We start from the raw sequence: 23,160 nt of genomic DNA, 5'->3' as shown, positions 1-23,160 counted from the left end.
TTCTGAGCATGGCTCAGTATTATGAACATAGGGAAAACGAGAGTAAAGATAAAATGGAAAAGAAAGCAAAAGATCTTAAAACTCGAGTATTATTACAGGAAGAGGCGGTAGTGAGGAAATATAAATTTTATGGTCAAGTAATGTTCCCCTACGCGTACCCCACCGACTCCATGTACCAGCTTAAAGTGCATGTAACTTCCCTCCTGTGCCAGCTATGAAGACGCAAATACATTTGTGTCCAACGTTAACATGTCCTCTTTCAGACCCACCCTGAATGGGTTGAATATTCCGTTCCTAAATATGCTATGCCAACGTCTTTTTGTGGTGTACTCTACACGTTTTTGAGCTCTGGCAAAGTAGGCCCTGAAATTCTGCCATCGAGCCTTTTTCCTGCTGACCGACTCCGAAAGCCTCAGCCCAGGCTGCCTCTGTACCCGTGACCTCTGCCTTACTCCCTGTGCGGCTCACGGCGCTTAGCTCAGCCTGCTGCCTGCCAAGACTGTATTCAACCTTCGAATTATCTGTTCCGCTCCTCGAAAATGCATTCCTGCCTACTAGTTTAAGTAAACATCCTCCCTGCTGCAGAGCAAGGGCCCGGCCTCACTGTCTCCGTGCAAGTAATTCATAGCCTCTGTTACCATGGAAGACCCATGCCCCCTCGCTCCTCATGCAGACACTTAGGCGCTTATACACGCACTCACAGTCAGTATAGAATAGCTTCTGCCCCAGAGACCTTTCCCGTTTAGATAACATAGTTCCCAAACATCAGATACCAGATATGATCAAGTACGAGTTGATCTGACATGCCAGACTTCTGTCTCTTTCCGTCAGTGTAAATGTCAAGTCCCCTGCACCCTCCGGTTCCACGTCAATCACACGTCATGCAGCTGCGCGCGCATCCAAGCCTCAGATTTCTGCTGACATTACAAGATTCTGCTTTGTTGCCACCCACTTGTGACACCTATCTGTGACGTTTCTAGCACATACCTCTATGTTCACGCCTAGTTCACGCCTTCTAATTACGTATCACTACCACGTGGATGCTGTTATCTTGTTTCTCTCAGCTGTTACGCCTACTGTATTGGTTTCTATAATGTAACTTAAGTATATAAGCTATGTATTGTCAATAAAATATTAGCGTATGCTCTATCCCTTCCTGAACCCCTGTGGTTGCAGGAACATGATATCCAGTTCTAGAACGATTCCTTTTTAAGGAATAAAACCCCAAAAGAACTCTAACACCACGGACTCTGCCTCTTTCTTTCCGATTGAGTTATTATTGATTAAGTACTTACCTGCATAGAAATTAAGACGGTAAATCAAATATTTACCACAGTAGAGGGCCCATTCAAAGGGGGGTGGGGACTGGCAGAGGCGGAGGTCCGCCCCCTGCTCTAGGAATAAATCAATGCGCATATTGTAAACAGGAAGGATATTGGCGAGCTCCGTCTCGATTATTGATGGCGCAGAATGGGGCTGTGAGAGGAAGAGGAAGTGGCCGTGGTGGTACCGATCGGAGTGATATGCGCAGGGAAGAGGCGACACGTGGAATCACAGAAAGAAATTGTTTTGACAATTATCAAGGTAGGCAGTATTATAATGAGGATTGTGAGTTTAGGGAACCGGATGGGTATTCCTACACATAGGACAGCCCAGGAAAGAGAGGGGGCCAAGTGTCTGTACCCGTCGATCAGCAAGGACCCTATGTGAAGGGGAAATTGATGGGGACTTCTGAAGATTTTTTAAATGACACAGGCGCAATGAATAGTTCTATTGCTCGCTCATTGGTCCCAGGGTCTGCTCTGTCTGGGCAAAATAACGTTTCATCGGATTTTCAGGGCTTCCGGTGGTAAGCCCCATATCCAAGCCGATTCCCTTTACTATAGGGCCAGTTACAATTGATTCCCTTTTTTATTGACCTCGCATTGTGGAGAAAACTTATTGGGCTTGGATATGTTGAAGAAATTAAATGCAAAAATCTACTTTTCCCCTGATGGTGTCTATTTAACTATACATTCTCCTAGTAAAAATGTCAAGCAGTGCTTCGCTAAAAATGAACCTCTTCCGCCCTAGCTAGCAGCTGTTCCTTCTTCACTATGGGCTACTGGAGACACGGATGTCAGATTGTTGGATATTCCTCCTGTCCATATAACTCTAAAACAAGGTGTGAAGTTGCCACGTATACCAAAATATAAGATTTCGCCGGCAGGCGAACGTGCCTTACTGTCCATAATACAAGATTTGGTCGATAAGGGTATAGTGGAAGAAACTGCGGCCAATGTATGTAATAGCCCAATTCTTCCGATTTTGAAAAAGGCCCCTATTGATGGAGCATCTCAGGATATTGATAAATATCGTTTTGTAATGGACTTTCGGGAGGTCAATAAGATTGTAATACCTCAATATCCAGTGGTATCAGACATCACTACTATTCTCACTATGATTCCCCAGACGGCAAAGTATTTCTCAGTTATTGATCTGAAGAATGCTTTCTTTAGCATATGAATTCATCCTGACAGCCGACAGATTTTTGGATTCTCGTTATCTGGTCGCAGCTTCAGATTTTGTCACGCCCCTCAAGGCTATACTGAAAGCCCAAATATATATAGCCAGGCTCTTAAAGCTGTACTAGATGATTTGACTTTGTACTCTGGAAATGTCCTCCTTCAATATGTGGATGATTTGCTAGTGGCCTTGTATACTGAGGAGGGCTGTAAAGACGCCACTGTTAGATTGTTGCATCATTTGACGGCCAAAGGTATTAAGGTGTCCCTCTCGAAATGTTAATATAGTCGACAGGAGGTGACCTATCTTGGTCATCTACTGTCGAAAGAGGGGAGGCGCTTAACCCCTGGCGTGTTACTACCATTTCTAACATGTCTGTACCTTGTACTCAGCGTGATGCTCGTGCTTTTCTTGGCATTACTTCCTACTGTCGCCAATGGATTCCTAATTTTTCTCTTCTTGCTAAACCTTTGTTGTATTTAACCACTAAAGATGTGCATGAACCTCTTCCTTGGACCGATGAATGTCAACAATCTTTTGATTCTTTAAAATCTGTGCTATGTTCTGCACCTGTCTTGGGTACTCCTGATTACCGAAAACCTTTTGTGCTCTATGTACACGAGGTAGACGGTTGCTCGCTTTTAGTGTTGACACAATGATTTGGTGGTAAGCAGAGACCTTGTGTTATTTTTCTGCAGTATTGGATGATGTTGCCAGAGCACTTCCCTGCTGCCTGAGAGCCACTGTCGCTGTTGCGGTGGCCATCCGACAGTCGGAAGGGCTAGTTCTAAATTCTGACTCACAATAATGGTGCCTCATGCTGTGGACGCATTATTAAATAAGACAAAGACACAGCATCTCACAAGTGCGCGCCTTACTGGATATGAATTGACTTTGTTTGTCCCGCATATTACGATTAAGCAATGTGCCACTTTGAACCCTGCCACCTTACTACCCCTCCCTTCGGACGAAGTTAAAAATAATGTACATGATTGTATATTTCCGACCGAAGAAGAGACGAAGGGGAATTGTATGTGGATGGCTCCTGTTTCAAGTTAGCAGATGCCACAACGACAGCTGCTTATGCAATCACCACTTTAAAAACAGTAGTTGAAACCTCTCGAGTACCCTATCATTCAGCACAAGCCGCTGAACTAGTGAATTATTACGAGCCTGTGAATTGAGTGAAGGGCTGAAGGTCAATATTTATACACACAGCCAATACGCCTTTGGCGTAGCCCATAGTTTTGGGCGGCTGTTGAAGGAAAGGGGTTTCCTCACCTCACATGGTCAGAGAATACAGCATGGCCCTTTAATTTTACGATTGTTAGCAGCTCTGACATTACCAGAAAAGGTTGCAATAATAAAGTGTAGTGCTCATAAGGCAGTGGTAGATGATGTGGGGGAAGGAAATGTATTTGGTGATCAGGTCCCTAAATAAACAGCTCAGTCTAAAATGACTTCTATGTTTGTAACCACCTCTGCTAGATGGGTGGAAGAATCTGAGTTGTTTAATAGTACCATGGAAAGTGTTCAAGAGAAACAAAAAGAAGCTACCCCTGTTGAATTGGCTCATTGGGAACAGGAAGTGGGAAGGTTGGATGAGAATAACTGTTGGGTTGATTTGACAGATAAGCAAAAATGGCTATTACCGAATGCCTTAGTTCAGGCTGTTGTAACCAAGGCTCATGGCCCAGCCCACATTGGAGCGAAAGGTATTTGTGCACTTTTAGATCCTGTCTGGAACAATCCAAATATTCAGAAATCAGCTGTTCATTTAGTTCGATATTTTATGATCTGTTTGCAACACAACCCTGGAGGGAGGGAAACTGCTTTTAGTGGTAATTTTGCACCTCTGACCCTGCCTTTTGAAGTGATCCAAATGGATTATATCCATATGAAACGCATCAATAACCTAAAATATGTCTTGGTAGTGGTATGCGCTTTCAGCAAATTGGTTGAGGCCTACCCGACTGAAGAAAACACTGCCCTAGCCACGGCAAAGGCCCTCCTCAAGGAGTTCTTTCCCCGCTTTGGTTTGCCTTGATTGATCTGGACAGATAACGGTGGACATTTTAATGCAGATCTAGTCAGATATGTTTGCAACAGATTACAGGTTAAAGAGAAGTTTCATGCAGCCCAGCACCCTCAGTCAGCAGGGCTGGTGGAGAAATATAATGGAATACTGAAATTTAAAATGGGAAAAATACAGGAAAGTACTAGACTCAAGTGGCCCCATACTCTCCCATTGGGCCTAATGTCATTAAGAGTTACTCCTCATTCCCGCTCGGGATTGTCTCCATATGAGGTGGTGTTTGGGCGACCAGCAAATGTATGGGGAGTGCCAAGACCTTGATCTTTTAGAGATATTGAATATCCTATGTTGATAGATTATCTATATGCCTTGACTAAAGATCTTTGTTCCATTCACCAGCAGGTAGCAGCAGTGTTGCAGCCCCTGCCAGAGGGTCTCGGACAGCGTTTGGAACCCGGCCAGTGGGAATTGGTCAAGAAGTATCAGCAACACACCAGCCTGGCACCGAGGTGGTCTAAGCCACACCAAGTCCTTTTGGCTACCCAGATGGCGGTGAAATTGGATGGGAAGCGATATTGGATACATGTCTTCTATGTTAAACGTCTGCCTCTCCCGCTTCCTTATGATCGGCAGCACCCGGATGGAATTTTGACACAGGAAGGTGAACAAGCCCCCCATTTTGTTCCTTTTTCTGATGCCCTCGAAGTTGAGCAAGGGCTAGAAGGAGGAGTGACGGAATCATATGGGGGTAACACCAGAAAACAGCACGGTACCCCAGATGGTGATGGTAGGAGATAAGGAAAGACTTGAGTATTAGGGTTAGCTAGAATCATAATCTGAGGGTACTGAGTGAGACACTCCACTGAACCCGTTGAGAGCTGGAACTCTGTTATTGCTCTGTTCAGAAAGAAAGACTTGTGAACAGAAGGGCCCAGGTTGTATGTTGCTTTTCAAGGCTTTCAGCGTGAATAAATTGATTGTTTTGAGATGAACAATAGGAGTCTGCCCGTGAGGCTCTAAAAGCACACAGGGAAGAAGAACCCTCTGGCAGGTCGGACTGCATTGCCCAGATTAGTTTTGGACTTTTAGTTAGAAATGTATCCCTTTGGTCGTATTGTACCTGAAGAATAACACCCTTTTGCTCCTCGTTATTTGCCTTTTTATGTACCCCTGTTTTCAGCTTGGACCATGCGTGTGAAATTTGCTTTTGTAATAGTCATTGCAGTAATATTGGAAAAATAGATTAGTGTATTTGTATACTTAGAGCATCAACATCCGATGCATAGAATGTTGAAAACTATGGCTGCACCCCCAGAACATTTATTTTTCACATTAGCCCCTCATAAGGAACAACATCATCAGACCTATGCTAAGAATGTATTTGTCGAAATGCTTCATCAGACACATAGTACCACTAATGTTACAGACTGTTGGGTCTGTAGTCTTTTGCCATCGGTCATGCATAAGCATGACTTGTTTCTTTCATTACCCCTATCATATTTAGATAATTGTGAAGCATGGTTTCAGATCTTATCATCTATGTACATGCACTATGTTGAAAACTCTAAGCAATACACGGAGCGAGATTACGATATGATTCTAGCCTATATTGAGACACATCAAGGATTCGATCCTACGGGAAATAACGGCGAAGGTTCATTGGACCCGAGTGCTTGTATGAATTTATATACTACTCATCAAAATGTCACATGGTTAGAGAACGAACTTTTAGATTTTATAGAATTCAATCATACACACTATTTTCAGCATTTTATTAAAAGAAATGTGACTAGTGACCGAATTGTACCAATACCTATTTTGAACAGTACATCTGCCTTTTGTGCACAAGGGATGGGACATGTGCAAGTTGGAGAAAGTACTTGCAATTATACTTACAGAATGAAGATTTTCAGTAGTCCTCCGTTACTAACCCCTCCGAATGTATATTTTATATGCGGAGAAAATGCTTACACTTGGTTACCACGTGGATGGGCATGTCAATGTTTATTTTTCTTTCTTGTACCCTCCAGTCTATATAGCTCCTTCCAATTATCATAAAAATCACCAGTTATATATTTCCGATTTGCCTCATATTCGAGAAAGAAGACAGATTGAAATGTCTGAGGTGAATCAAACTGACACCTCATTACAACAGGTTTATGATATTGCTAAAGGAATGTTTCCAATAAGGGGCCCAATTTTCACAAGTAGGGAGACGATTATCTCCGGTAGTTGAGCAAGTTATTAATATCACTACAGATATTTTGACAAACTTAACAGAAGAGATTCAGGCTACGAGACTTGTCTCACTTCAAAATCGAATGGTTTTAGATGTCATCTTAGCCGATCGAGGAGGAGCATGCCGCGTGATCGGCAGCTCCTGTTGTGTATATATTACAGACTCTGCCCCTTCCGTTCATTTAGCAATTCAGAGGTTACATCGATTGGCCTCTGAAATACATACCAAAAATGGGTCCTGGTCCTTTTCTAGTTGGTTTTGGGGATTACTCTGAACCTGGGGTTGGAAATTATTAATGATGTTGGCTGGAGCAGCAGGTGTTGTATTCATCTGCTGTTTCTGCATGCATTGTGGACCAGCATGTAGTTCCTACTGTGCTACTAGACTCTCTTCGGCATTAATTCCCTTTCCCATGGCTGTTAAAAATCAGATGATTCAGCATGATATCCATGAGCTCATTGGCAATTGATGAAGACATTTTTAAAGATTAGCTCTGATTAGTTAGCTACATCACGCTAAAAGGGTGGTTCGAAGGATAGAAGTCTGAATTTCCCCCTTGCTGCGGGCCTAGGCACATATAATTATATGTTGTTAGCATGATGTATCTATATATTCAGTTTATTTAGATGAGAAATATATCGATTGGTTACTTTTGTATAATAGCACACATATCTTCATGTATGTTTCTTGTTAGACTAGGTAGCAGAGCCGAACTGATGCCATTTTGTGGCCTTAGCTCGACTCTCGGTTAGGAAAACGTAACTTTCTGTTTAGTAGTCAAGATCCCTGCATTTGAGTTATAGACAGGCAGCTGAAGAAGGGTTGTTTCTTCCCTCGTTAGGATCGTCAAGGTTGCAAGTGGGTGCGAGCCTGATAAGCACATTCTTGGAGGCGCCATGGGAGCCCTCCTGGACGGTAGGCAGAAGGGAGTCAACTTCTTTGACCTTGCTATAATGAACAGAGCTATTCTGATGCTGCTTTGTGTGCCATATATGGTTTTTCCTATGAAACCACCTGTACCAACTTGTATTTTTCCTTTCTTGGGTAACGGTTTGAGAATGTAACAGTATATATGCAAGCTATTGAGTATGTGCCAGCAGTCTTCTCTGCGAGCCTCGAGGGGTGAGGTCGGGAGAGTCTCCTCTGTCAGAGTCTTTGTTAATAAATGATTGAACCTTCTTCACTGCCAACTGACTGATTATTGGTAATTGTTATTGGGAGCTATTGGTAGGTATAGCTCCATAGGTTATTTAGTTTTTCGTTACATCAAAAACTGCCACTAGAGAAATTTCAGCTCCCTATCCAGGAAGAACATTAATCACCGTAGGTATTTTGACACTTTAGTTGTTTCATGAAAATTGCTGGAGGCAAGGAATGCGTCAAGTCCTTGTAAAATCAGAATATACTTAAAAAACAGGGTCTCTCTCGGTTCGTTGCACAGCGCTGTAACTCAAATATGGGGGCCACAACAGCAATTTTCTTGAGACCGAGTTGCCTATTTTGTCACTTGCCCCACAAAAAACAGCCATTCCCTGGTGCTGTTTCTGTTTCTCCAGCCGTGCACCTCCCACCTGCAGGGCAAACAGCTGCTGACAGCAGGCTCGCATAGCAGGACGGCCTCCGCCGGCCTGTAGCTCTGTTTTTGCTCCTGTGACCCTGAGGAAGGCTGGAGCTGTGGTTGCAGTATTGCCCATATGGACCCTTAGATGCGGCAGGGGGGGCTTTGCCTGGTGTCGGTTCAGTCCTTTCGCAGCAGGTGGGCTATGGCACCCAGCCAGCGCAGCTTCCCCTGGGTCACCACCCGCTATCTACCACACTGCCGTTGCCAGTTTCAGTGTTTTGAGTGATCTCTAGGTCCTGCTGCCACTACGTTGCCTATGCAGCAGGCACTTCAGATGGAAGGTAGGCTCCTGTTCAGTAGGTTGGTACGGTGCACCTCCAGCACTCAGGGCCAGTGCATCAGATCCACTCACCTCATCTCAGCTGCATCTCCTTCGTCTCTCTGACTCACCTCATGCTTGATGGGTTTGCAGGCACTTTGCCTGGTCCAAAACAGTAACACAGGGGCTGCTGTAGGAAAGCCACTCTGCCCACTCTCCCTCCTCAAGTCCGGGGACACCACACTTGGTGTGCTGGCAATGACTAATGGCAGGCAGAAGCTGCAGGGACATGCACAGGTGGGCATCATTTTCCTCACCCACCACATGCAGCTTGTTGGCAGGAGAGCCATTGACACCAGCTACAGTTCTCCCAAACCAACCTTCAAGGTTGCGGCACATACCGATCCAACCTGCTCATCGCCAATGTAATAGGTTAGTGCCCAAGGCCCTCATGCAGTTGCATTATTGACACAGACACATTGTTAAAGTATCTGGAACTGGCCCAGGACACGTGTGCCTGGCCCCTTTATTTGGAAGGGTCACCTGACCAGTGAAAACTGTGATGAATGGGTGTAGGGTGAGTGTTGAAGCCTGCCTTTCCAGAGTTGTGGGTGGAATCACAGTATTTTACAAAGACTAGAACGTGACCAGCCAGCCAGTACACCTAGCTCAAGATTATGAGGGATAGTTGGCAGTACCACTAAGGAGGCCGGCACCTGACCAATGCTAAGTCTTAACCCGTTTACCGTGGCGGACATTCCGCCGCGATGTGGGCGTTCTATTGAGAGGGGGGCAGCATCAGCCAACGGTCGTGCCCAGCACCAGCGAAGTAGTGCTAACCGTGATGACGCGAGCACGGAAGGGGTTAGTGTCAATAAGGCACACTCTGCCTCCTGGCACCAGTGGAGCCAATGGCCTTCAAGGGGCTGCAGCTGGGAAGTAGCCTGTGAGAAGGGTGTGGTGATGACTCTGGTGGGGCTACTAGCAGTGATTTGGCCTTCCAAACAGCACAGCACTCAATGCATGGTCCTGTTTGCCCACCCAAACCAGGAGACAGACATTGATCCAGCATCTTGCATCAGGGTGGGTTCTCCCTCCTGTGACACATACTTGGATGGACAATTCCCGTTGAGGCTTAGAACACCCCATTGCCATCTAGGGGAGACATGAGTGACACAGCTATCTTCTCACTGCATCTCCAAAAGGCAAGCTGAATTGCTGCTGCTTAAAAATGTCTGATACTACATTGGACACCCCCAGGATGGAGCTAACCTCCATAAAAGCCACGACTCAGCCTAAGTCAAATCAATGGCCAGCAACCTTAAATCCTTGCGGACAGACCTGCGGACATTTTCCGTGCAAGTAGCAGCAACCAATCGTAACATGATTGTCCTGGAGGACCATGGGGCAATGATGGAGCATAGACCAGATATGAGGCAGGAGGTGTGGATGCTACAGAGAAAACTGGTGGATGTCAAAGACCGCAGGAGGAGAAACAACATATGCTTCATGGGAGTACACAAGGGTGTCAAGATGGATGCAATTTTAGAGCTTCCTATCTACTCTGCTGCCTGAACTAACAGCAGAATATTCATGTTAGAATACTTAAAAGCTGGGGTTATCCCCAATGGACTAAAGGTTAGAAACATCCCTGGCCTTTTCGTTGAAATTAGAAAATTCATCGCAAACCGCTGTTCCAGAGATCTCATGAACCTCATTATTGAGACTGCCAGAGATGTAGTGGAAAATCTTGTTAAGGAAATAATGGAAATTGAAGAGACTCTGAGAAAGAACAACTCAGTGGAAGAAGCCAAAGAAAAACTATATGAAGTTAAATGGGAACTTAACTCTTTTAGTGACTATCTTGTTAAAAGAAAAACTGACAAATTAAAGAAGGACATTCGATACTTCTCAGAAGAGAAAGTGTATCCATACCTTTGAGTCCAATTCTATAACATCTCTGGAGACCAAGGTAGCCAAGTTGACTATCAGCACTGGTCCAATAGAAAAGTCCTTACCTTCTCGGACACTTCAGAATCTGAGGGAGAGGGAAGTTCTAATAAAACTGAATCCTACAGAGATAGGAGAACATCGTTTGAGGGCCAGACCAGAAACATTCATTTTTTAGGGAACCAACGGGGATCATTCAGAGTCAGGTTCAGAACCCAAGAGAGAGGCCAAAATCATCACCAGGATCCTCCTCCCCAATTGTTACAAACCACGAGGAACCAATTTTGGAGGGAGTGATCTCTCTACCTCACATGGATCTATCCCCACCGTCAACCTCTCACATACCTATCTCAATAAACCCTCCATGAATTTACTTTCACTCGGACTTTCTTTTGTCTCCAATACCCATCTTACAAATTTGAAATGAACCGTGACATTCAGTCTTTTTTTAGGAAGATTAGATTGCAAATTTTTTGGGACAATAGGACTATTCCATGCAATGTTAATATATCCGGCCTACGACCAGAATCCACATTTACCTCTGCCCTGGATGAGGTGTGCCCTGAAGAGGGCATTTTTGAACGCATGATATACAAGAAAATTCAAGCCCTGATGACATGTGTCCCCAAACATCCATACAATCTTAACTACCAGGAAAACAAAGCTCTTAAAACTCTATCTTCCAGTAATGAGGTCACTATTAAACCGAGTGATAAGGGCGGGTGTATAGTGATTCTAGATAGTTGTGACTGCAAAGAACAAATACAACTTGTGCCAGAAGTACCAGAGCTCTATCTGAAGGTCACCATATATCCTGAGCAAAGAATCAGCACTGAGATTCTCACAATTACTCAAAATACTCTAGACAGAGGTTCAATCTGTAACCAGGACTTTAAGTATCTCAATAAACCATACATGAGGATACCCATACTGTGCGGATTACCTAAAACTCATAAAGACACCAGTAAACCTCTGTTTAGAACCATAGTATCTACGATTGGCTTCATCACGGAGCCATTATCGAAATACGTGGATGTCTTTCTGAAGCCCTTGGTCTCCAGCCTCCCCTCCCATGTGAAGGATACAGGACATCTTATCAGTAAAATATAAGGCATTGCATTCAATCCATATAATAAGACACTTGTCTCTATGGATATTGAAGCACTGCATACGAACATACCACAGAGGAAGGCCCTGAAAACAGTTAAAAGAGCCCTTAACGACAATCATGTTGATCAGTTATTTGTCCTAGAATGCCTCTCCATCGTACTTCGGGAAAATTACTTTGATTTTAATGGATCTGTTTTCAAGCAAATACAAGGCGTCAGTATTAGGGGAGCCTGTGCCCCCAATGTAGCCTACATCTTTATGGGTGAAGGAAATATTTAATGAAGTTGCACCCTTATCCGAAAGTATCCATTACTCGAACAGATTAATTGAGGATATTATTTTTATCTGGAGGGGTCCAGATAAACAACTCACCGGGTTTTTACTCTGGATTAACATGTGCGATCCCACCTTATATTCACCCCTAATATCAGCAAGGAGAGGATTGCATTTCTGGACATCTGGATCCAGGCTATTGATCAGGTTATTGAGGTATCTCTCAATACCAAACCCAGTGCCCGGAACACCCTTCTACATTATGAAAGTTACCACCCGCGGTGTCAAAAAGACAGGATACCATTCAGCCAGTTCCTCCATATTCGGAGGAACTATCCCACAATTAGTGAATTCAATGTTCATGCTGAGGTTTTAAAGTGCAAATTACTGAATCGCAGATACCCTAGGAGAAAATCAGAGATGCCTTCAAGAGGGCGAAGTATTACAATCATGAAGCCCTTTTCCAAACCAAGGTACGCACAGAGGAAGACAAACTAGTCTGTATCACCAGACACTTAAATGCTAACAACAAAGTACGCCAAATCATTACGTCAAATTGGCATATTCATAATTGCGGGCAGGGTAACCCACTCCCCAGACCAGTATTTGCATTTTGCCGTAATAAGAACTTGCTTGTTAAATCGGTTTGTAAGTCAGACTGTGAGTTTGTCCAAAAATCCATCACTGGGAGCAACCCAGTCTCGGGTACTCACAAATGCGGTAACTGCCATGCGTGCAGCTCCGCGATGGTTACGGCTGAACTCAAGTGGGGAAACAAGAAATATACCTTCAAACAAATGAATAACTGCAGAACATCCAACCTTATTTACCTGATTCTCTGTCCCTGTAACCATGGTTACGTAGGTGAGACCGGCAGAGAATTCAGAGTAAGATTCAGTGAGCTCAAGTCAGCCATCAGGAATAAACGCAGCGGAGCTCCATTGGTTGAGCATTGGAGCACCCACTGCCACATTGAAGGTGCCTCAGATGGATGATCCCAGAGAGAGCCACTACTCCCATTGATGGAAACATTGATGGAAATAGATGTAAAAGAAGGGTTTTTTGGATATATGCCAAAAAACAGCTACAGCTGGGCTTAATGACCATCTCTCATGGGAAAATGCCCTCTTACAAACATCTCTGAATCCTTGACCCCATGGTTCTCACTGAGCCTTTTTAGTAGAATGTCTGTTGACAAGTAGCTTTTAATATTTCTTGTCACCAGTCGCCCCCTTTTCAAAATGCAGTAAATCCCATAATATCCTGTGACACTAACTTTTTTCTTTATTGCCTATATTTTTTTGCCTTTGCTTATCTTCAATATTTTTTTTATTTTCTTTCATTTTTTCAGTTTTCCCATTGGAACCTTCAGTAAAGTGTAGCCTTTCCTGTTACAGGTAATTCCTTCAGGTCTAACATTCTGAGCCTAGGGGTACATAGCTTGATGAATACTATCGCTACTGATGCTATTGACAAGGAAACCAATATGACGCCTGGACTAGCACTAGTAGGCTCTCTCTCAATGTTTTTATATTTGCATTGAGCTTTCCCTCTCTAGCCACTTGTTAATACCGCCCAAATTTCCCATGATTGACCGTATACTTTTGCGCGGTTTGAGTACCCGTTTAGCAGCAGGAGGGGACTTGCTTCTCAATACACGCATCAGAGATCCTTAACTTATCATTTAAGTAAGTACGGAGGCCAAATATCCATATGCGCATATATATATATATATATTTCTTACTCGCTTTATTCACATCCCTCCATAATTGGACGTGTTAGGAGGTCTTTAGCGTATTCTGCTGATTGCTTCCACCTTAGCTTCTTAGCATGCAATTATTGGCTTTGTATATATATATATATATATATATATATATATATATATATATATATATATATATATATATATATATATATATATATATATATATATATAGCTGGCCAGAGAGAACGAAGTACGAAGAAGTATACCGGAGTGTCCGGGAGCCTCCCAAGGAAGACGCCTTTTCGGTGAGCACTGATTTATCCTCATTTGCCCCCACTTTCACAAATCTTTGTTGACATAGCGGGTCATAGCGGCAGGACGACAGAGGTGGGGAGTTGCAATAGCAAGCGGGGGACTGCATTGGTCTCAGCTGCGGTTACAAACGCAGCGTGGGACACTAAGACATATCAGCATGTTTTCAGACACCGAGTGCCAGACGGCGGAGAAGGGCATGTTTAAACGGAGGGAGAAGCCGTTAGAGACAAGGACTACGGCAGTGGCAGAGCCACAAAATGACAAACTTAAAGAGACTATGATAAAGCTGGACAAGTTACGTTGAGGAAGAAAGGGTGCCCAGAGGCTTAAGGGTCCACACAATGCCATCCTACGAACATCCGGACCCACAGCTATTGACAGACTGGTTTGAGCACACAGCAGCCTATTGTGAAGGGACCCTCAAAATCTTGGTCAAGTACGCCTGGAGCGACAGAGAAAAGGCGCTGGCTGAGATTAAAGTGATCGATGAAGAGCTGGAAAAGGAGACGGATCAGGGACAAATAGCCCTAATATCACAAATGAAAGACCAAACGAAAGCCCGGCTTGTGAAATATGAAGCGAAGATAAGGTTCCGCAAACAGGAGAAATACGAACGTGATGCGAACGAATTTCTGACAGGGCGCGTCCTAACTTATGCGAAGAAATTTGATGCTCCTCGGAAGGCTCTACAAAGGGGTACCTGTGCCAGTGCTGGAACAACATCAACAGCTGAAGTGGTCACCTCGGAGTCTGATGTGACCGAAAATGAGTCCAGTGACGATCAACCTGAACCAGTTGGTCAAGGAAAAAATCGAGTTGTCCAAGCCGGCAAAACCAAGAGAACCCCTTTTCAAGAGGAATTTGAAATAATCAGGAAATCCTGGCTCCGTGACGGAAAGAACAAACCACCGGATGCTGGAGCAGTGGGCTCGGGAGAACCAGGAGGACAGGGAGGTCAGGGGGTGGCAAAAAGAGGCAGGGGAGGAGCAAGAGCCTCCCGTTGGAGCAACCGCAACATGAACCTGAAGTAATGACAGCCATGTGCAATGGTTCCAGAGATCTAGTTAACCTTACAGTTGTGAATCTCAGAGATAAAGAATTAACATATCCAGAAACCGAAGTACTTAGCCTGGTACTGACATTCTGCCCTAATAACGAGCTAGAATATACACAAACACAAATCGATTTGTTCCGCTTTACAAGAATGTTGAAACTCCACAAATATTTTAAACTGCGCCGTATATGAAAGATCAAAGTAAGAAAGGAGTAAGGATGACTGTAACAAATGCTCTCAGTAGTAGGGATTTATCCACAGTAGAGACCCTTGAGGACCTACAAATGGAACAGTCCTCTGATACAGGTCAGTTGGACACTGCACAACGAGCAGAACTACAAGGAGTAGAACAGGAGCGGGAGGAAAGTAGATTCAAACCCACCTCCGTTCCTCAGTCACCGTGGGACGCTGTGGATGTATTCACCGAGGCAATAAACAAAGACCTCATGCAATATAGAAAAGCGGACCACCAAACTCACAGAAACAATATGGACCAATTGGGGGCAGGGTTTTTTAGAGTTAGGGAAATACTGGGCGCACTGCTCACGGATAATGCGCAGGAGGTGTAAGGATTGTAGTATTAAGCAGTTGGTGCATGCAGGTGAGGGGAAAAATCCCTTTAACCCCTCCAAGAGTGTGTGATGAGAAACACTATGTACAAAGTAGAAAAAAACCTGTTGCACACCAAATTAAAGAAGTACAGACAAAAGAGATGTCTCAATGGACATATAAAAGTTCAAGTTTTCATTGTTGAAGAAAAAGGGGACCGCCAGTATTTCAGCTCCTCTTTTATTGCTCATGTATAGCCAGCCGACATGTGTTTCATCGCAAAGAAAATACAATACTTCCCCGACTTCTCAGGGCTGGGGAGGATACAAAAATAAAGGATGGAGTGCATATATAACGGTACATACTGCAGTTATTTAGTGACTGCATTTGGTGCAAGTGCAGGGTGTAGGTGGATTATGTGGCAATAAACAACAAAATTGTAGTGGAAGCACACAACACCGACGCTCCTTCCAGTATGGTTGTAGAAGGTGTTGACGCAGGCAGGATAGTGACTCGGCAGTGGGTACGTATGTGACATGGTATATTTATTGTATCTACATAATTGCAATATCCTATCAAAGTGACGCAAGAGAGGGGGGAGTGGAAGGAAGAAAGTGAAGGTATAGGACGCGAGCGTCTATCAAGGTTCCTGTTCTAATGAAGCATAACTGTCAAGATTTCATGCCATGTGAAGGGAAATTCGTAAGGGTGACATATATTTATAACGAACAGTTCCTTCGGTGTGAAGAGAAGTGTGCATCCTACCTGTAGTTGACAGGTACTGAACCACAGGTCTATAGCGTTAAAAAGAAAGAAGGAAGCAGAAGGGGAAAAGAAAGTAAAAACTACGTGGTGATTGCGAGAGGAGTAAAAAATCGCAGACTCGAGTGGAGATCGTGTCTGCAGTACAGTATTTACAGAGTGAATGTTAAAAAGGACCTCACCGCTGTGCCGATGATAATTCCGACCCGGCCCCGCTCGAGACCAGGTTAAATGTTTCCAAATCGTCGTCGTGCGTGGTCCAGTTTAATACTGTCCAGTGCGTATAGGGAGATGCTGGAGGGGAAATAAGGGGGTCGAAATCAGGGGACCGTGTCCAGTTCAAGGTTTACATGCTTCTAGTGCCCAAATCCTCACAATTCCGAAAGGGAGTTTAGTTAGCATCTCACCTTCAAGTTGGCATATTAATGCAGTGATATAGGTATGGTTTTGAACTGCCATATATATCAAGTCTTTGAATGATGTAATTTGATGAACTTTCTATTGACTCGGTGTGATACAAGCGTATCTTGTTAAAAAGGAGTAATCATGATGGGATGGCTAAACAGAGGACATTAGCCGATCCACGGCTTTATAAATTGTTTAATATTTAAACTTTTTAATACAATTAACACCCCCCTGTCCATGGATAACAGCCCATTGATGGGCAGAACGTGTGTTTTGTATGGGCCGAATTGTCTTGTACATACATTCCAAGATGGCGCCCACTGTGACCCCAGGAGGGTTGAGTCCTTTGTTGATACCTATGGTTCATGAAAAACTTTATGAACATGTCGATTGTTGTAGTGTTATACACACTGACGAAGGCAGCATGCGGAAACGTGTCTGTGCAAGTCCCCCGCAAATAAATCGTTTGTTTTTGCCACAAACTCCTTGAGTGCTGTTTGTTTCATTTGAACTGAAAGAAAAGACTGAGCGTCATATATATGAAAATGAGTTTTAGCAGAGGAGCTACACTTCTGGACACCTCAGGTTCCAGAGAGAGACAGACAAATACTCGGCAGCAAGAAAGGAGATGGCAGTAGAACTAACGAAACCAGCATGCTGTGCAAGCGCATCCAAGCGTCCACTAGAGGGCAAGCCATGCAACTATAAGAACGGAGGTGATTCCACACAAGCCCCCTACTTGCAGCAAATACCTCTGAAGAAGTTGACAGCCGTCAACGAAACGCGTCAGGTTACCTGCAAAATCCATGTCTGCCCGATACTGCTCTCAATAAAGAAACACCATTTCAGTGAAGCGTGAGCGACTCAATTGGCTTCCCAGGAGAGGAGGAAGGGGGGAGCCGCTGGTTGATATATATATATATATATATATATATATATATATATATATATATATATATATATATATATATATATATATATATATATATATATATATATATATATATCAGCAAATCTTCCTCCAAAAGAACGAAGCAGGAGCCCAAGGGGAACAGGAAAGACAAGCTTTATTGGAAACAAGGCAGTCCCAGTGGCGGCAGATGCATTTCGGCATGACGCCTTCTTCAGCGCCCAACACCAGAAGCCCTCATCAGTGTAAGTTTATTCCTGCTATTTAAAGTATGTTGCTGGCGTAATCCGCTCCTCCCCCTGACAATTAGGCACACCAGTCCGTTTGAGTTTCAGGACTGCAACTCCCAAGAAGCCTTATGTTGACGGCAACACGAGTCGGTGAATAGTGAAGGGTGATGTGGGCCACCGCGCCACCAATGTACTTATCGGGGGAGGGTAAACACCCATTATTCCGCAACTTTCTTTCCGCATACCATCACTCTGCATACTTTCATTACGAAAGTACCATGACTCCGCAATGCCATTATAACGCATGGCATTACATTTTATATGCTTTTACCACGCATACATTTACAACGGAATTCGTTGTAAATGCATGAATGGTAAAAGCATGTTTTTTTTAAATGTTTGGATAAGGTAAGTATGGGTATAATGGTATATGTTTTGGGGTACTGAGGTATATGTTTTGGGGTGTTTGGGTATTTTAAGGGTTCAGATATAGTTTTGGGTTATGGGGTACAGGGGTAGTTTTAGGTTTTAGGGATAGGTATGGGTTTTGAGATACAGGGGTATTTTTAGTGTTCATGGATAGGTTTGGGTTTTGGGGTACAGGGGTATTTTTAGGGTTCAGGGGTAGGTTTGGGATTCGGGGTACAGGGGTATTTTAAGGGTTTAGGGCTAGAATTGGGTTTTGGGGTACAGGGGTATTTTCAGGGTTCAGGGCTAGGTTTGGGTTTTGGGGTACAGGGGTATTTTAGGGTTCAGGGGTAGGTTTGGGTTTTTGGGTACAGGGTTATTTTTAGGGTTCAGGGCTAGGTTTGGGTTTTGGGGTACAGGGGTATTCTTAGGGTTCATTGGTAGGTTTGGGTTTTGAGGTACAGGGGTATTTATAGGGTTCAGGGCTAGGTGTGGGTTTTGGGGTACAGGGATATTTTTAGGGTTTATGGATAGGTTTGGGTTTTGGGGTACAGGGTATATTTATAGGGTTAAGATGGGTTAGTGTTTGAGGGTGTTGGGGTACTTTAAGGAGTAAGGGTGGGTTATGATTATGGGGTCCATGGGGTATTTAAAGGGAGCAGGGTGGGATTAGTTTTTAAGGTGTAGAGGGTAATAAAATAATAAAATAATATAAATAATGCAATTTAAAAGAATACATGTTTTAATTAAATTTAAAAAAATGTGTATATATATATACACCTATATATATATTCAGCTCCAAAGGTGTCCCTCAGTTTAAGCAGCACTCAAGGCATCACTTTGCTGAAAGCTTCTTTATTGGTATGGAGAGAAACGTCAGTTGGTTAATAAACAGCTGAATTCTCGGTAGCCTGACGCGTTTCAAAGTTTCCTTCTTCCTCAGAGGCTGGCGATTTCAGGTGAGTGCAGGGCGGGCTCTGCTCCCGTAATTTATGCATATGGCACGCCCATGATTTGGGACGCTCGTATGAGGCAGTGCATAGCATGCTGGGAGTTAGAGTCCATTTCAGTCCCCAAATGGCTGTACTCACAATGTCAGTGCAAAGCCCACAATGGGCCCCAGCCGATGCTTCCCTCCTAGATCCTTCGTGATGCTCCACAAACAAAACTCGTGTGTGTCAAGTTCCGTGGCCCCCGCCGAAGGGGTGGTGCAAGCTTAGGCAGTAGGACAACCGCCTTGTATATTCAGCTCCAAAGGTGTCCCTCAGTTTAAGCAGCACTCAAGGCATCACTGTGCTGAAAGCTTCTTTATTGGTATGGAGAGAAACGTCAGTTGGTTAATAAACAGCTGAATTCTCGGTAGCTTGACGCGTTTCAAAGTTTCATTCTTCCTCAGAGGCTGGCGATTTCAGGTGAGTGCAGGGCGGGCTCTGCTCCCGTGATTTATGCATATGGCACGCCCATGATTTGGGACGCTCATATGAGGCAGTGCATAGCATGCTGGGAGTTAGAGTCCATTTCAATCCCCAAATGGCTGTACTCACAATGTCTGTGCAAAGCCCAGAATGGGCCCCAGCCGATGCTTCCCTCCTAGATCCTTCGTGATGCTCCACAAATGAAACTCGTGCGTGTCAAGTTCCGTGGCCCCCGCCGAAGGGGTGGTGCAAGCTTAGGCGGTAGGACAACCGCCTTGTATATTCAGCTCCAAAGGTGTCCCTCAGTTTAAGCAGCACTCAAGGCATCACTGTGCTGAAAGCTTCTTTATTGGTATGGAGAGAAACATCAGTTGGTTAATAAACAGCTGAATCCTCGGTAGCCTGACGCGTTTCAAAGTTTCCTTCTTCCTCAGAGGCTGGCGATTTCAGGTGAGTGCAGGGCGGGCTCTGCTCCCGTGATTTATGCATATGGCACGCCCATGATTTGGGACGCTCGTATGAGGCAGTGCATAGCATGCTGGGAGTTAGAGTCCATTTCAGTCCCCAAATGGCTGTACTCACAATGTCTGTGCAAAGCCCACAATGGGCCCCAGCCAATGCTTCCCTCCTAGATCCTTCGTGATGCTCCACAAACAAAACTTGTGTGTGTCAAGTTCCGTGGCCCCCGCCGAAGGGGTGGTGCAAGCTTAGGCGGTAGGACAACCACCTTGTATATTCAGCTCCAAATGTGTCCCTCAGTTTAAGCAGCACTCAAGGCATCACTGTGCTGAAAGCTTCTTTATTGGTATGGAGAGAAACGTCAGTTGGTTAATAAACAGCTGAATTCTCGGTAGCCTGACGCGTTTCAAAGTTTCCTTCTTCCTCAGAGGCTGGCGATTTCAGGTGAGTGCAGGGCGGGCTCTGCTCCCGTGATTTATGCATATGGCACGCCCATGATTTGGGGCGCTCGTGTGAGGCAGTGCATAGCATGCTGGGAGTTAGAGTCCATTTCAGTCCCCAAATGGCTGTACTCACAATGTCTGTGCAAAGCCCACAATGGGCCCCAGCCGATGCTTCCCTCCTAGATCCTTCGTGATGCTCCACAAACGAAACTCGTGTGTGTCAAGTTCCGTGGCCCCCGCCAAAGGGGTGGTGCAAGCTTAGGCGGTAGGACAACCGCCTTGTATATTCAGCTCCAAAGGTGTCCCTCAGTTTAAGCAGCACTCAAGGCATCACTGTGCTGAAAGCTTCTTTATTGGTATGGAGAGAAACGTCAGTTGGTTAATAAACAGCTGAATTCTCGGTAGCCTGACGCGTTTCAAAGTTTCCTTCTTCCTCAGAGGCTGGCGATTTCAGGTGAGTGCAGGGCGGGCTCTGCTCCCGTGATTTATGCATATGGCACGCCCATGATTTGGGACGCTCGTATGAGGCAGTGCATAGCATGCTGGGAGTTAGAGTCCATTTCAGTCCCCAAATGGCTGTACTCACAATGTCAGTGCAAAGCCCACAATGGGCCCCAGCCGATGCTTCCCTCCTAGATCCTTCGTGATGCTCCACAAACAAAACTCGTGTGTGTCAAGTTCCGTGGCCCCCGCCGAAGGGGTGGTGCAAGCTTAGGCAGTAGGACAACCGCCTTGTATATTCAGCTCCAAAGGTGTCCCTCAGTTTAAGCAGCACTCAAGGCATCACTGTGCTGAAAGCTTCTTTATTGGTATGGAGAGAAACGTCAGTTGGTTAATAAACAGCTGAATTCTCGGTAGCTTGACGCGTTTCAAAGTTTCATTCTTCCTCAGAGGCTGGCGATTTCAGGTGAGTGCAGGGCGGGCTCTGCTCCCGTGATTTATGCATATGGCACGCCCATGATTTGGGACGCTCATATGAGGCAGTGCATAGCATGCTGGGAGTTAGAGTCCATTTCAATCCCCAAATGGCTGTACTCACAATGTCTGTGCAAAGCCCAGAATGGGCCCCAGCCGATGCTTCCCTCCTAGATCCTTCGTGATGCTCCACAAATGAAACTCGTGCGTGTCAAGTTCCGTGGCCCCCGCCGAAGGGGTGGTGCAAGCTTAGGCGGTAGGACAACCGCCTTGTATATTCAGCTCCAAAGGTGTCCCTCAGTTTAAGCAGCACTCAAGGCATCACTGTGCTGAAAGCTTCTTTATTGGTATGGAGAGAAACATCAGTTGGTTAATAAACAGCTGAATCCTCGGTAGCCTGACGCGTTTCAAAGTTTCCTTCTTCCTCAGAGGCTGGCGATTTCAGGTGAGTGCAGGGCGGGCTCTGCTCCCGTGATTTATGCATATGGCACGCCCATGATTTGGGACGCTCGTATGAGGCAGTGCATAGCATGCTGGGAGTTAGAGTCCATTTCAGTCCCCAAATGGCTGTACTCACAATGTCTGTGCAAAGCCCACAATGGGCCCCAGCCAATGCTTCCCTCCTAGATCCTTCGTGATGCTCCACAAACAAAACTTGTGTGTGTCAAGTTCCGTGGCCCCCGCCGAAGGGGTGGTGCAAGCTTAGGCGGTAGGACAACCACCTTGTATATTCAGCTCCAAATGTGTCCCTCAGTTTAAGCAGCACTCAAGGCATCACTGTGCTGAAAGCTTCTTTATTGGTATGGAGAGAAACGTCAGTTGGTTAATAAACAGCTGAATTCTCGGTAGCCTGACGCGTTTCAAAGTTTCCTTCTTCCTCAGAGGCTGGCGATTTCAGGTGAGTGCAGGGCGGGCTCTGCTCCCGTGATTTATGCATATGGCACGCCCATGATTTGGGGCGCTCGTGTGAGGCAGTGCATAGCATGCTGGGAGTTAGAGTCCATTTCAGTCCCCAAATGGCTGTACTCACAATGTCTGTGCAAAGCCCACAATGGGCCCCAGCCGATGCTTCCCTCCTAGATCCTTCGTGATGCTCCACAAACGAAACTCGTGTGTGTCAAGTTCCGTGGCCCCCGCCAAAGGGGTGGTGCAAGCTTAGGCGGTAGGACAACCGCCTTGTATATTCAGCTCCAAAGGTGTCCCTCAGTTTAAGCAGCACTCAAGGCATCACTGTGCTGAAAGCTTCTTTATTGGTATGGAGAGAAACGTCAGTTGGTTAATAAACAGCTGAATTCTCGGTAGCCTGACGCGTTTCAAAGTTTCCTTCTTCCTCAGAGGCTGGCGATTTCAGGTGAGTGCAGGGCGGGCTCTGCTCCCGTGATTTATGCATATGGCACGCCCATGATTTGGGACGCTCGTATGAGGCAGTGCATAGCATGCTGGGAGTTAGAGTCCATTTCAGTCCCCAAACGGCTGTACTCACAATGTCTGTGCAAAGCCCACAATGGGCCCCAGCCGATGCTTCCCTCCTAGATCCTTCGTGATGCTCCACAAACAAAACTCGTGTGTGTCAAGTTCCGTGGCCCCCGCCGAAGGGG

This window comes from Lissotriton vulgaris, chromosome 11 (genome assembly GCF_964263255.1).
Source record: "Lissotriton vulgaris chromosome 11, aLisVul1.2, whole genome shotgun sequence".
Taxonomy (NCBI): domain Eukaryota; kingdom Metazoa; phylum Chordata; class Amphibia; order Caudata; family Salamandridae; genus Lissotriton; species Lissotriton vulgaris.
The sequence above is the reverse complement of the archived record's forward strand: the minus strand, read 5'-3'. Positions refer to the sequence as shown.